This window comes from Lactuca sativa, chromosome 4 (genome assembly GCF_002870075.4).
Source record: "Lactuca sativa cultivar Salinas chromosome 4, Lsat_Salinas_v11, whole genome shotgun sequence".
In the NCBI taxonomy this organism is placed as follows: domain Eukaryota; kingdom Viridiplantae; phylum Streptophyta; class Magnoliopsida; order Asterales; family Asteraceae; genus Lactuca; species Lactuca sativa.
This window is the reverse complement of record NC_056626.2, coordinates 232841525-232857184: the sequence shown is the minus strand read 5'-3', so window position 1 is coordinate 232857184 and position 15660 is coordinate 232841525. Positions and strand designations below refer to the sequence as shown.

Genomic DNA, 15660 nt, shown 5'->3' with positions numbered 1-15660 from the left:
CAAAACAATTTATCAATTTACTCAAAATAAATAATCAATTATCTTATAAGGAAACAATTATCTTATTAATTGATAAATATCTTCAATTAGATCAAAATTATAGTCAAATATATCATATAATCGGATTAATAATGATCTAACATGATAAGGTAACTATCCATAAGCAAAAACAGCAAGAAATCCCGAAGTACCCTCCTTCTGACGCGTTGACTCGTCGAGTCAGCCTTGGACTCGTCGAGTCACCTTGGACTCGACGAGTTCAGCTATGGACTCGGCGAGTCCAGCCTCCAGAATGCAAAAAATCGAATTTTTCAGATATACAATGCATCAATACAATTGAAACCAACCTGGCTTTGATACCACTGATGGGTTTTGGTCATAAGACATCCTATGTGCTCATACAAACCCTAATGCTTGGATCTAGGTTTCTCTATTGTACATGCTTTGAATCCAAGACTATAAACCCTAATTCTAGTATATGGAAATCAATATTAACATATAATTAGGTTTAAGATATTACCTTGATTGTTATGTAGCAATAACAATCCTAATTCCTCCTTGAATTAGCTTTGGAAGGCTTAGAGTCACAAGTGTCACTCCTCTAATGGCTTACAAACACCAAGAGCAAATGGAGAAGGTATAAAGAGAGAGGAGAGAGGTTTAGAATTTGTCCTTAGGACTTCTTGGGAAGGGTTGGCCGAATTCATAAGCCTTAGGGGGTTTATATAGGTGTAAAGATTAGGGTTTTAGTCCTTATCCTTATCTAGTTGCTTGTCCACCAAGCAACCATAAGATAAGTCCTAGAAATCCTTATCCTAGTCGAATTCTAAGGGATTTACACCTCAAATTCGTTCACCATATATATAAGATAATCCTTACCTTATTTTGTAACTATCACATAATTACAATTCAGCCCCTCTAGTTTAATTAATTACACTTGATCACAAAATTAATTATTGACCAATATTAATTAAACAAATATGATTTATGCTTTAATATATTATTCTTATAACATATTAATAAATCATAATAACCTCTCTCTTTATTTATTTCTCCAATCAAGTTGCTTTGGTGAAGGCAACCCAAAAGGACCATGCACCATCGGGTCAAGTACATACCAAAATAGTTATGGACTTAGACACTAATCCAACAGTAAATACTTTTACTTTTAAATGCAATGGTTGTTTTGTACTTTGATTACTATGATGCATGTGTTGTGATACTACAAATGAAGTCCTCTACCCTCGGACGTTTCTGCCGTCTAGTTTGGGGGTGTGACAGATTGGTATCAGATTATTGTTTATAGTAAACTCAGTATATCAATCCATAAAAGACATACAAACTATAAATACAATGGGGCTGAGAGCTCTGACTACAAGTATACTTTTTAAAAATTAAAGTATTTTTAATAGAAGTATACTAACACTCATTCATACAAGTACAATATCACAATCATAATAACTTAAAAGTATTTGGATGTTGGAAATTGCAGTCAAACCTGGGTAGTTATGTAATTATATCTGGGATCAATATAGCCTGATCAACTATATTGGTTTGAGATACAACTAACATGTGTTTGGGAGTGATGGTAGTGTTGCGACATGTCTAAAACTTACCGACTGTACATATACAGAAGAGCTCTGGAACAAACATAAAGTTAAAATACTATAAGAGTATTTTAGGCACTATATACAAATAACAAACATGTGAAAACAAAAGAACCATTGTAAGTAGTGCTATAAATATTAAGGGTATATTACAGTTATATATAATTAAAGTTATATAGACTTAGAATATGTGATCTAGCTTCATTCCTATTCCTTGTTTGGTTGTGGATTTAGAGCCGAATCATTTAATCGAAGGTCAATTATAGCCAAGTTATATATAATTAGTATACACTTTGTAGTTATAGTAGTACTCAGGACAAGTCATACATAATTCATTATCTGTTAACTATTAGTTTCTCTCGTGGAAACTTGTATTTGTAATCTATCGTTACTAATTATGTTCTATATCTCTTATCCTTATTCCCGCACAGATCCAATGGCCGGATATCATTTACCAGGGGACCCTTACTTTCCGAACCACGATAACGAAGGATGGATAGTAGAGGATCCGGAAGAGGATCCAAAAGAAGAGGATCCAAAAGAACAGGATCCAGAACAAGAGGACGAAGAAGATGAAGATAAATATTCAGAGGGTACCGACACAGAACCCACAGTATACAATCCCCCACCAGTCATCCCACCTCCCACAGTCAGGCAAGGATTTCAAGGGCCAATGCCAGTTTAGGGAGATCACATATACCACTGGATTCGACAACAGGGCCAACGCCCACCCTATGGAATGTGCGGAGATTTCTAGAACCTTAGTAACGGAGGATCAGCCGGCAGGGCTCTTCCTGTCATTGTTCATTGTATAGCTCGCCAAACCGATCAAGCAAGGGTTTCAATAAACCGGATCCTGGAAGTCAATGCAACGACACAAATCAACGCTATAGATATTCGTCGTCGGGACGAAATTCAAGATGAATCCCAAACCCACACAGAAAGACTACAAAACCAAATGAATGTTGCCCTAATGAAAATAAGAGAATTAAGGGAGCATCAGATAGCTAATGGAAATTAAACACCAGGAAGCAGAGTCTAGTACTCGACATAGTACGCGACGCAAGTAGTGTTTATGCTATTTCCAATTTTGTTATAGATTAGGACTTTGGCTAAATGTTTTATTTTCAGTAAACTGGTGTATTGTAGACCTTTAGAAAGGTCCAACTTTCCAAACAACATATTGTATCCAAGATATCGAATGTACATGTACAAAACCATATATCAATAAAATGATAAGCATTTTACTTCAGCAAGAGTTATTACAATTTTCATAAACATCTTATTTCATAAATTTTGGTTATAGTGTAAATCTACGGATATGTTCTAGTGCTATTTTTCATGTTTTTTAGTATGACAATGAAAATTTCATTTTCGGTAGGTCGGTTTGATGTCGATGTTTTCCCAGTATTGTGGTATATTGTAGACCAGCTTTAAGGTCAAGTTTTCCAGACTATATGTACTCAATATACCAATACAATCGACATGCATTTTCATAGTCTTCGAAAAATAACCAATCAAGTTCATGTTATCTTTTTACAAGTTATACTTGTAATAGACTTCTATTACCAATTCATTACGAGATTCATATTGAACTAAGTGTTTTAGTTCAGAGATATCAAATTCATGTTTATTCTTGATATCCAATTGTCTTTTTCATCTTTTAACTTTTATAGTAAAAGATGCCTCCACAGAGAAACCCAAGGCGTGTCAATGTTAATGAAGCGCCAACACCACCTCCGCCACCACCTCCTCAGTTTGACACTGCCATGTTTCAGGCGGTGGTCACGACAACTATCGCAGCTGCTATGTGTCATATAACACCACTGTCACTAGTGGAACAAAAGTTGGTGCGCATCCCTCCAACCACAACGAAAATCACGGGCTCTCATGAGAGTGTACCTATAAGGACTTCTCAAACGCCAAACCCAGGATCTTTAACGGGATTGGAGGTGTTATGGCGTTAAGGCAATGGATCAAGAAAATAGAGGCAGTCTTCGAGATATGCTCCTATCTGGAAAGTAGCAAGGTTAAGTTCGCTGCTTGTACCTTTGCTGATAGAGCCCTAACATGGTGGAATGGCCATGTTAAGTCAATAACTCTGGTAGCGGCTAATTCAATAAGTTGGGAGAACTTGAAGATAATGCTCATGCGGGAGTACTACCCACGGGGTGAAATTCAGAAGCTCGAGCAAGAGATGTGGGGTCTTACTATAGTTGGTTCAGACATAACAACCTACACAAATCGATTCTACGACTTAGTGATCCTTTGTCCATAAATGGTTCCTCTGGAGAGCAAAAAGATTGAAAGGTACATTTGGGGGCTATCTCCCCATATTCAAGGAAGTGTCATTGCTTCCACGCCTGTTACCTTTGACAGTGCCAAAGAGCTGGCACAGTCCCTTATTGACCACAACGCCCGTCAAAACTCAGTGGTTGCGGCCCCAGAACAACCCAAGGGAAACAATGTCACACCCCAAAACCTAAACGGCGGAAACGTTCTTGGGCGGAGGATGTCATGTACAGTATCACAACAATGCATAATAGTAAACAAGCAACAACATCATCCACTGCATTAATAATATAATTTTAATACAAGTGTGTTCTGTGTATAGTTTATAAGGCACAAAAAATCGAAAATAAAAATAAAGACGAGTCTTGAAATCTTCGACTTCTCAAAAACCTGGTCATCGGTACCTGTCTACTGGTGTCCTGAGAATACAAGTTATTTTTGAAAGAGTAGATCAACATTAAAGCTGGTGAGTTCATAAGTATTTTAGTGTCATTGTTTGTATGAAAATATTTGATGTAAATGTTTGTAAGTGCTTGTAGTAAATGTTTGTATCTCCTAGAAAATTATTTATTTTCTACTAAAAAATAGCCTCCTACCAAGGCCCGAATGTTCTGCGTGTTGTTTGTTTGTAAAAGTGCGTATCTTTCCCAAGTATGGCTATCATTACCAAAATATAGTTTACATTACTGTTTATGTGAGAAGATCACAATGTGAATGCAATGGGAAAATAACGATGTACTGTAGTATTGTATATAAGTAACTACCAATGTACTAACTACCTTAAACCAGTTTGTTAATTAAGGTAAAATGTGATATGATTGTAACCATACTTGATCGACTAGTAAAACACGACGCTCGATGACGTCGAAATGGTATGACATTCGTCACTCGTAGACCTGCAGGTCCCACTATAGCTAGCAGCAAGGTGTAGGACCGTCAGTCTCGTATAAATCTATACACAAATTCACACTCTCCCTCCAGGAGACTCTGGTTACAAAACGTGACACATCAGTAGGTTGCCATGCCATCAAAATAGTGGCTCACATTAACGTTATAGTATTCTAGTGTTTGTATAGTATGTTCTCTCCGTTCTAGTGTATAGTAATTATATTGCCATATTTATACATATTTTTAGGCAATATTTAAGTACATTTATATATATTTTGGTTATTTATACAGAATTATGATACTTATAAGGATAAAATATTATTTGCAGCCAAAATAAAGCATTTTTGAAGAGAGGGACCAAAAGTGACAATGTATGGAACATTGGAGGCTTGGAGTACAAAAGGTAAAGAAGATCACGGAAATTACCAAAACCACGACGTGGCAGAGATAACCATGATGTGGCATGAGTATTCTAGAAGAAAAGATTATGTGAAGGAGTCCTTGCCTGATACGGATAACTTGATAACCACGACGTGGAAGGGATAACCATGACGTGGCACGAGATTTTTAAGAATATATATATATATATATATATATATATATATATATATATATATATATTCTTGGCCATTACAAAGAGGAGATTTTTTGGTAGCTAAGAGGGGTTCTTGGAGACGAAAATTCAGAGGAGAAGAAGAACTCGAAGCTGGTTTCAACACCAAGGAAGTAGAAGTACATAAATTTATTCATAGTTTGGTACACTTTAACATGTTTTGGATTATAGTAATCGTTTGTTTAGCTGTTAATATGTCCAGCTAAATCTAGCTGCTTTAGTTAGCTAGATGAAGCTGGAACTCATGGTTTTAATGCATTAGATTTAACTTTAATTGTTGGTGATATGCTTGTGTTTATTGATTTTACCTAGCATGCTTGAATTAGTTATTTGATTACTTTGAATTCCTGTTATGTGCAGTTAGTGAACACAATTATGCATGAACTTGAATACCTAATAATATAGTGAACACTAGTTATTGGAGCTAAGATCTAGGGATGTCAAAAACCCCCGCGGGACCCCGTTCCCGTGGGACCCCGATACCGTACGGGACTAATTTTTTAAAAAATTCGGGAGCGGGAGCGGGGGCGGGGGCAATATTAACTCCCGTTTATTTTCGGGACCGGGGGCGGGAGTGAGTATTTCCGTCCCGTACTCCCGCGGGGGCCCCGTTTATATTTATATAAAAAATATATATATGTTTATAACTTTAGTGATGTTTTATGTTCGATCAATTCTTCATTTATCAAGGGCTTACATGTTTGTTTATATACAAAAGTTATTAAAAATACTATTTTTAGCCTAAAACAAAGCAATTTTTTAGCAAAAAAAATCCATTTTTAAGCCTATAAACCGGGAGTACCGGGGGAACGGGGGCGGGACCGGGGGCGATGGAGGTAACCGGGGGCGGGACCGGGGGCTGTGTAAGCGGGGGATCCGGGGGCGGGACCGGGAGCGGGGGCAACAAGGGATTTCGGGAGCGGGGGCGGGGGCAACCATTTCCGCTCCCGTTTGGTCCCGTTGACATCCCTACTAAGATCAAACCAATCTTATATTAGTAATTGAAAAATTAAATTAAGTTGTGTTAGAGAACTCATATTATGACTGTAATTGTGTTTTGATTAATCAATCTTCATGGCTCCAATCTTATTTAATAATTGATTCTGTGTTAACTATTGTATGAACATAAATACAATTACACGAATTGATTAATAATTAGTAGATTTAGAACTAAATTACTAATATTATCTTAATTGGTCACCAACAGTAATAGTTATAGCTAATGTATAACCATTGAGTGAAAGTGGATTCGAACTAACAGAAGTGTTTTGTTTATTGATTAAGTTATTGTTAAAGAATTAAGTTCATCTAAACTTGCAAAATTAGATTAGAAAACCCTTTTAGCTTGTTAATAATTAGATTAATTTAATAGTAAATAAAGTAATTGATAACACCGTTCTCTGTGATCGTCACCCGACTTACCTAAGCTATATTGTAATCTGACTAGGTACACTGCCTATAAGTGCATAGTTAGTCTAAGTTTGTTAGGTTATAAATATTAAAATTAGTGGGTACTTCCGTGCACATTAAGTTTTTGGCGCCGTTGCCGGGGAACGACTTAGTTTATTATTTATTTGCTTGAAGTTAATCGATCCTTTTTGTGGGGTAAAACCTGCAAAAAGTTATTTTTCCAGCAAAAGTTTTTTTTAGCTTTAGTTTTTATTCTCTGTTTTCAGTTTTTAATTCACTTAATTTTTCTTTTCTAAGAAGGTTTGATTAATTTTTTTATTACAGAACTCACGACGTGAGTATATAGATTCACGACGTGAGAACTGTGATTTTAGTTTTTTTTAGTTTTTAGTTTATTTTTCTTAGTACGGTTTTATGTTTTTATCCTTGTTGTTTAGTTTGCAGGAGTTCATGACCAGAGGCTCTAACACCCCTTTGGTAATACCGCTTGAAGATCCCGAGTCTGCAATTTACAAGAAGAAGACGCCCTTACAAGAATTCAAATCAGTGTTCTCAAAGAAATCGGGGAAGAAAACAGGGGAGTCACTACTAGAAAAATACCCTTTAATGACGCGCAAACCATGACACGCGCTGTTTTAGGATACACAAAAGTGTGTACCCTAAAAATAATATCAATTCTTCCAAAATGTGAAAGATTTAGGATGCGTAATTTTGCGTGCCCCTAAAATTTGTGTCAAAAAAGGCGGAGGGCACCTATCTTAAAAGGCGTATCGTGAAATCATGTCACTTTATATTTTTTTGTAATGAAACGCGCATCTTCATCAGCGGGAGAAGGAATTCCCAAAATAATTAGAAAAGTTGAAAACCCCGCCATGGCGATTTAGGGTTTCCGTCTTCATCACTTGTTCACTTCTATCTTAACTTTCTCTTCCATCTACAATCTCTTTCTGGCGATGAAGGTTTCTCATGATTTTTTGATGTACTTACAAACCCTAGGTCCTGATGCGTGATGCGTGCGTATGTTGCACCTGATGCGTTCTTTGGATTTTTTACAAGCAATCGTGATATTGAATACATGTCCCCTCTCCCACCGATCAAGCTTCGGAATGATTGTTATCCCTCTGCCTTCCCCTGCGAATACGCTCCCATCTCCCATAATGTCAAACTCCTGAAACGGCCTCTTTCTGCTAATCCTACCGACAGTCCGACACCATTAAATTGGATCCCTAGATGCTCTAGTCATCGACTTCTGAGGGTATAAACATGTCAGATTCTGACATAGAGAAGGCAAAAAGGGTTGTTTTTTTATCCAATTTTAATTTGCCAAGTGATGTTATAATCCTTGATCGCATAGTCTATTATGCTCATGGTGGTGATGTTGCTGTTGCGTTTCTAAGAGGTGGCATCCATATTTTTTCTGGTTCTAGTTTTACACATGTTGATAACTATTAGATCAATGTTTTTTCTGCAATTGCTTCTCCAGTATTTTCTTCTACAAGTTGTTGCTCTGTTTGGCATGATACAACCAAGGATTGTACTATGTTGAAGATTATTCGTGTTCTTCCCCCTGCTGTTCCTAGCAGTCAAGTGAAAGCAAACTCCTCAACATGGGAACGCGCAATTGCAGAAAGGTATTCTAATTTAATTTCTACAGAGCTCGTGACATTTGAAGCTATAAGAAATGCTGACATGGCATTTTGTATCAATACATCCCAGATTTTGATGGAGTCTTATGGTTGGAGTTGGTTCGTGGCATGGTGTTGGTTGTACACAAAGTGCTACTGAGGATGGAATTGGTAATAATATTAATTAGCAATGTTTGTAATCCAAAGAAACTTTAGGCCTAAAAAATTAGGTAGTGAAGGACAATTTTGTCATTTCAAGAACATGTGTTGATGTTGTGGTTGTTATCTTGTTACTCAGTTTCACTGAACAATGTGATTGCGGTTCTGCATGCGGATTTTGCATTCTCTTCCTTCCACTCAGCACAGACAACAATATGGGCCTGTATGTTTGTTTAAGCTATTTCTCTAATTTATGGATGGTTCTTTTTCTGTTGGATTTAATTAAAAAATAAAAAAAATACAGGGATTAGACATGATAAAATGCAGGATATTAGAAGGAACAAATGCTCAAGAGGTGAGAGCAATGGTGATGGATATGCAAGTGCGATTATTACTTGATATGTTGGGGAAAGGAATAGAATCGGCTCTGGTTAATAGAGAAAACAATTATAACGTGAAACTGCTTTTGTGACATGTTGGCAACATCATAAGGTAGAATGAATTTCTTTCTTGTTATCTAAATCAATATCTTTGACCAAATTTCTTTCAATACAAAGGGTGACAACTAAATTTTATTGACAGAGAGCAGTAGATAATTTGTGCATTTGTTGTGCCGCCTGCAGGTTGATGCTGATGATGATGTAATTTTAATGATGCAAAGGCATATTGGCTCAGACTACCAGCATCCGAAGGTATATATATATATATATATATATATATATATATATATATATATATATATATAGTATTCTTTTCATAATATCATTATATAACTAACTTCAAACCCTTTTTTTGTGTTTTAATACACATTTTCATGATTGCACCTTAACCAGGGGCATGAGCTTGTAATGGATGTGCTATACCACCTCCATGCTGTCAGGGTGTCAGATTCAGCCTAAGATTCTTCAGGGGTCGTTGTATATGAGAAGTTCCTTCTGGAAGTGGTAAGAACTGGCTATTTAATTGATCCACATAAAACTTTTAAACTCTTTTTTTTTTAAAAAAAAGAAGTGGTTTGGTTCAACATCTACATCTCGGGTTCAAAAACTGAAAGATTTGGAACATAATCAGTTTACTTGCAAACAATGAAACATATTGGCATGAAGTACTTTGTCACCACACTAAAAAATATTAGTTTTAAGTTTGGAAATCATATAACTTTTCCCTTAAAAGTAAAAATGGAGCACATGAAAATAACCTACGAGCAACTGTATCTTCTATATTTTTCAAGCACACTAAAAGTTGTTATCAAGACAACAGGATAGGCAGGGACCTGTGGGGGAGCTTATGATTTAGCATTTGGATCTTATTAACCATTATATGATTGTTTTTTCACATATTTAGCTATCGCTCTCAGCCAGAAATTCATGTATCTCGACTTAATTTTGGTTTCACCATCAACCACAAGATGCAAATGAATAAGTTTGACGCGATTGATAACAAACTACTAAAATAATAAGTGTACCCAAACTAGCATATTACGAAGTGAAGTTTCATATTTAGTTATCAAAATAATAAATGGGTGTATTGGTAACCAAGTTTTTAGAGTTTTTAGGAGCTGTTAAAAAAAACTCGAACTAAAAAAAAGGTTTCGTTCGAGAGTACGGACCTACTGCTTTTATTTTTGAACAAAATACTTTTAATCCAACACTTATAAAGAGAAAATCATGTTTACCATAAGGCTATCTTGGGACATGACAAGGAAAAGTACAAGTATCAAGCTGTTGATCCAAAGACTATTAACCAAATTGGTCACATTATCTTATCTTTGCACATGTATCCAGCCAAGCTTTGTTATTTTCTCTATGTTCATTTCCACCTGTCACCAAGAGAGAGAGATAGAGAGAAATAACAATAATGTCACATCCAGTCTCGTGCTTCAGTTCCTTCACAGTAGCCCCTCCTTTTCCAATTACACCTCCCACCTTCTCATCAGAGCATATCAAATGGTACGTTAGCATGTCTGTGAAAGGACCAAAACGCCCTCCCTCATGATGCCCTGCTCGTCCATTTGGATGATGTGGATGTTGCTCACAAATATTGCTATTATTCACAATCACATTGTTGGAAGCCAAAGAATCACTCTTGTCCTGAGCTCCAGCTGGAGCTGGATGATCCAGAAGCTGCTGTGAAACAGATTCAAGCCCTTTCCTAACTGCACTCACTTCCCCAGAAATTTGTTTGTTATTTAAGACAAAAGAAAAAATTGTGAGTTTGATGGCAGTCAGCATGGGTTTTTAGATAAATCCTGATTCAAAAATAAGCTTTACCTGAACCAATTCGTCAGAAGAAGATGCACATGCAAGAAGTTTATCCCTTGGAAGAATCCTTATTTGTTCCATGCTTTCAGAAGCCATTCGCTTGATTACACCAACAGATTTTCCCAAAAGGCAACCCACTTGAATAGAAACTACAAGTAGCCTCACAACAAATGTTTCTTCATTCATCTCTGCTTCTTCCACCATTCTTTCAAACACACAAAACAGATCCTTCTGCACACAAGAACCTAAATATTTCCAAAACTCTTCCACTTTTATCCTTATTTTCTTGAGATACATTAACACCAGTACCCTTCTTTTCTGGTTCTCACCTTTAAGTCACCTTTGTAAATGGTGTTGTGATTTGAATGATGTTTATTTTTCTGTTTTTCTCCATTATGTCATCTATTAATATATGATTTTGAAGATATCCTTTACTAAAAGGATATCTTACTATGTATATATGTATACATAGTAAGAACATCAAAACTTTCAAACTGTTTTAAAAAGTGATCATTGTCCAGGCTGTCAGCAACCGAATTTGCCCAAGAGAGAAGAACCTGTTATTTACATTAATGGAAAGCCCTTTGTGCTTTGTGAGGTTGAAGGACCCTACAAAAACATGCTCGAGTATACGGTATATAATAATAATCATCTCTCATTTTTAATGTTTATTATTTAAATATAATCAAGTGTCAAGTGGTTTAATGTAGGGAATTGACTGTGATAGAGTGGAGATAATGGAAGCTCGATTGAAAGAAGATATTCTCAAAGAATCTAAACGTTATGGAGGTGATATTATGGTCATTCATGAAACTGAAGATGGAAAGATATTTGATGCTTGGGATCATGTAAGGTGTGATGTGGTTCAGAACTTTAGAGGCAGATGGGGTGGAATGTCGAGAAGCTTTAGATGCGGTGATTAATAGATGTTAAGAATTGCAAAACATACAACATAAGATTGAGACCCGGACGCTTCTTTAGTGCTCCTGTAGGTAAGGCTGTAAATATTTTATTTTCATAAAATATTAATTTTTCTCAACACTACAGTTGTGTGTATGTAAATTGTAATTAATGTCTGTATATGAAAGGATATTTTAGTCATTTACTAAGAAAAGGGTATGTTATGCTTTGTTGTAAAACAAACAACTGAGGCACTGGCGGAACAGGTTACACAGGAGCATTTTGACAATGGACTGATATACCCTATGTTCACTAACATCCGTAAGATTTCCACTCATATTGCTGCCAGGGTGGCAGCCAAAGCATATGAACTTGGTGAGAGACCTTTTATTGTTTGTGATATATATATATATATATATATATACACACACACACACACACATACATACTGTTAAAGTTAAACTAAGCACATGTGTGCTACTAGAAAAACTAATTTTCAGATTTCTAGAAGTGAACAAGACTGAGCCCTCAACCAATCAAACATATGGCTCACTTTTAAGAAATATGACATTTATCAATACATTTGCTTCTGGTGTTTTAGTTCCTAAATCGTACATATGGCCTGTGGACAATGACTTCTATTTACAACCATCTACCTCATTGATCTTGGATGCCGACAAAGAGGGTTTACAAGTATTTGGTTCAGATTTCATGAATGATGTGCTACTTGCATATAATTACAGTTATGACCCTGTAGAAGCGTATCTGTATTTTGTGGATAATGGCAGATTCTCTATGGATGGTGTGCTTTCCGATAATCCAGTGACTCCATCAGTAGGTTTTAGTAAGTTTTGAACCCTTTAAATCTCATGATATGATTTTGCATATATTGAAAAAGGTTGAATGCAAGAAATAACATTCTATTTTCATAAGCTAATATTTCTACAACCATGCAGGTTGTTTTTCTCATATTGGGAAAAAACATTCTCAGCCAGGTGTCATTTTATACACAATCATTTGACATTTATATATGTTCATCATAAATCATTAATTAAATCCCTTGTTGCTTTAGGAAAAGGAAAGCCTTTAATTATCTCATTTGAAGGAGCAATTGGGGAGTTTCCAGGGTGTAGTGATTTAGCATACAGAAAAGCTGTTTTAGATGGAGCAGATATAATCAATTGTCCTGTTCAGATGACCAATGATGGAGTAGCTTTTTGGCAACCTTTCATCCAGTGTTCCTGAGCTTCAATCTGGAAATGGAATATATACATTCAGCCTCACATGGAGCCAGATTAAGAGCTTAAGACGTAAGTATTTTATTAGTGTCTTTTCATCAACTTGTCCCAATGGTGACCATTAAAGCACCTCTGCATTCACAGTTGATCTGTTGTGAACCAAGAGTTGTTGTGGAAAGAGAAGTGCTTTAGAATACTTGTCACTTTTAACTAGAAACTCATCCCTTGCACCACTTCCTAAATGCAACATTCTATATTTTCCATTAAATTCTTTGCAAGAACAATTCACCCGATCAGGTAATGCCAAATAGCAACACACTTCCCTTTTTATTGTTCATTATAGCATTACACTTTCATTTCTTCTTATTATAATATGAAAATTCACTCAATTATATATATATATATATATATATATATATATATATATATATATATATATATATATATATATATATGCTTTTCATCAACATAATTGCTTCTTCTTTGTATGGCTAGTTCTCCTCTGTTGACCATGGAGTAAGCAAGTTGTCTCTTCTGTCAAAGGTTAGAATCACGAATTAGAATCAAGACTTGTGATTAGTTGTATATGTTGGACAATAGATTATTTGACATTTTTTGTAATAGGTGTTTGCAGTGACTGTGAGATTCATTCATAAGGATCCAGAGGAGAAGAAATCATCATTCAACCTGAGACCGTATTTCAGGTTATTCATTGATTGGCTGCTTGACCTTAGTACCCTTGATCCGGTTTTTGAAGGTGCAAACTTTCAGGTGTGTATTCACTTTTCTCTTTTCTCTTTCATATCATCTTGTATTGTATAGCATGTCAAGTTACCGATTTGCCTTGTGCAGGTTCGTCAGCTCTAGCAACCTCCTTCCATGCTCTGCTGCCTCTCAAAGTTCCTGTATGCATTCAGGTTATTCTCTCAGAAAGGAAATTTTCAAAGGAGATGTCAAATGAGAATTTAGTCATGGGTTTCTTTAAATGTTATACATGTTTTGTTTTCTATAATAAATATTATGCAACATTAGCAATGTGTTACATTTACTTACTATTGGAATGCTTATTTGTATTTGACATATTAATTCAATGAATTATCTTTATTATTTATGGTATTTTATTTTGTATTATTAGACTTTTAATGTGTTATTTAATTTAAAAATTAGTAAATCTATCAAAAATATATAATTTTAAAAACATTTAAAATTATGACATGCAAAAATGTGTGTCGTCTTCCTTTATGACAGGGGCTTCCATGATACGCATTGCGTGTCATCAATACGCGCGTCGTAAGGTTACGACACGCAAATGCATGTCTTCTTCCTTTATGACAAGGCCTTCCTTGATACGCATTGTGTGTCATAACTGCGCGTCGTAAATGCGTGTCATAAATGCGCGTCGTAAATAGACGACGCACAAAAGCGTGTCGTCTCTCGTTATGACAGGGCCCTCCTTGACACACATTTGCGCGTCGTCTGAGCGTTTTATGACACGCATTGCGCGTCGTAAAAGACTGTTTTTCTAGTAGTGAGTCAAGTTAATCCTCAAAGAACAAGAGCAAGCTTTTACACTTGGATCAAATACCCGTCCAAACCGAATCCGAATACGATACCGAGCCTAAATTTGAAGAACATACGAGCGAACCCGAGAACGAGCCAAGGAACGAGATGGAAAATATTGAAGAAATGTCCATGGGAGCTTACAGAAAAATAATTTGAGATGATGTTGGTCCAGGCTTAGTACAACCCGTAATCCCTGCCACTGCCACATTCGAGCTGAAGGGAAATATCATTTCCAAACTAAAGGATATCCCATTCTATGGAAAGGATCATGAGGATGCGCTCAAACACTTAGATGAAGTGAATGACATTGCCGATTACTTTAATGTCCCAAATGTTAATAGAGACACCGTTTTGCTAAGGATGCTTCCCGTTACCTTTAAAGGAGTTGCAAAGGATTGGTTAAAAGCACTCCCACCTGGTACAGTAACTACTTGGGCTCAAATGCGTGAGCAGTTTCTAGACCAATTATGTCCACCATCCAAGATTGCTAAACTTTAAAAGGCAATAGCCAACTTTGAGCAAAACCCAGGAGAGTCACTTTACGAAGCGTGGGAACGTTACAAGGGGTTGTTAAGGAATTGTCCTTAACATGACCTTAACATTCAACAAGAGGTGTCAATATTTTATGACGGGGTAAATGTAATGACAAGACAACTCCTTGATTCTCAAGGACCACTTACAAAGAAAAATCTGGGCGAAGTCAAGGAATCAATTGAAGAATTCGCAAAACACTCCCGTGAATATCATAATCCAAGGAATGAAGGCATTAAAGGAGTTGGGGGTGTATAACCTGAAGAGATGGCTGCGGTGATGGCAATGCTTAACACTATGGAGAGGAGATTGACACAAATGGACCAATCAATTCATGCAATTAGAGTTGGTTGTGAGAGATGTAGTGGTCCACATTTTACAAAAGATTGCAACTTGGACGAATATGCAAACAAGAATGCCCAAGTTTGCTATTCGAGTGGGGACAAGTATGATGAAGATTAGAGGAAACCAAAGAAAGAGTGGCTCCCTTATGATGAATACAACAAGCAAAAGGAAGAAAAATATAGACAAACTGGCAGAGGCTTCTACCAAAAAGAACAACCACCAATTGAG

At 36.2% G+C, this 15660-nt stretch overlaps 1 long non-coding RNA gene and 1 other non-coding gene across 4 annotated transcripts; one reads left to right on the top strand and one right to left on the bottom strand.

The window, feature by feature from the left end:
• Window positions 1-7184: 7184 nt before the first annotated feature.
• LOC111920676 (uncharacterized) lies at window positions 7185-14100 on the top strand. Of its 3 annotated transcripts, none has more exons than XR_006190822.1 (16): window positions 7185-8209; window positions 8294-8441; window positions 8527-8606; window positions 8734-8817; window positions 8899-9086; window positions 9218-9286; window positions 9428-9538; window positions 11377-11489; window positions 11566-11847; window positions 12022-12130; window positions 12357-12599; window positions 12712-12750; window positions 12828-13065; window positions 13489-13536; window positions 13618-13764; window positions 13846-14100. It is a non-coding gene; the product is annotated as an uncharacterized LOC111920676 (long non-coding RNA). The 3 variants fall into 3 exon arrangements; XR_006190823.1 differs by adding an exon at window positions 13138-13290 and having other exon boundaries at window positions 11566-12130; XR_002859956.2 differs by having other exon boundaries at window positions 11566-12130.
• A 945-nt stretch (window positions 14101-15045) lies between these two features.
• Window positions 15046-15152, bottom strand: LOC111920681 (small nucleolar RNA R71). Its single transcript, XR_002859958.1, has one exon. It is a non-coding gene; the product is annotated as a small nucleolar RNA R71 (small nucleolar RNA).
• Window positions 15153-15660: the final 508 nt, after the last annotated feature.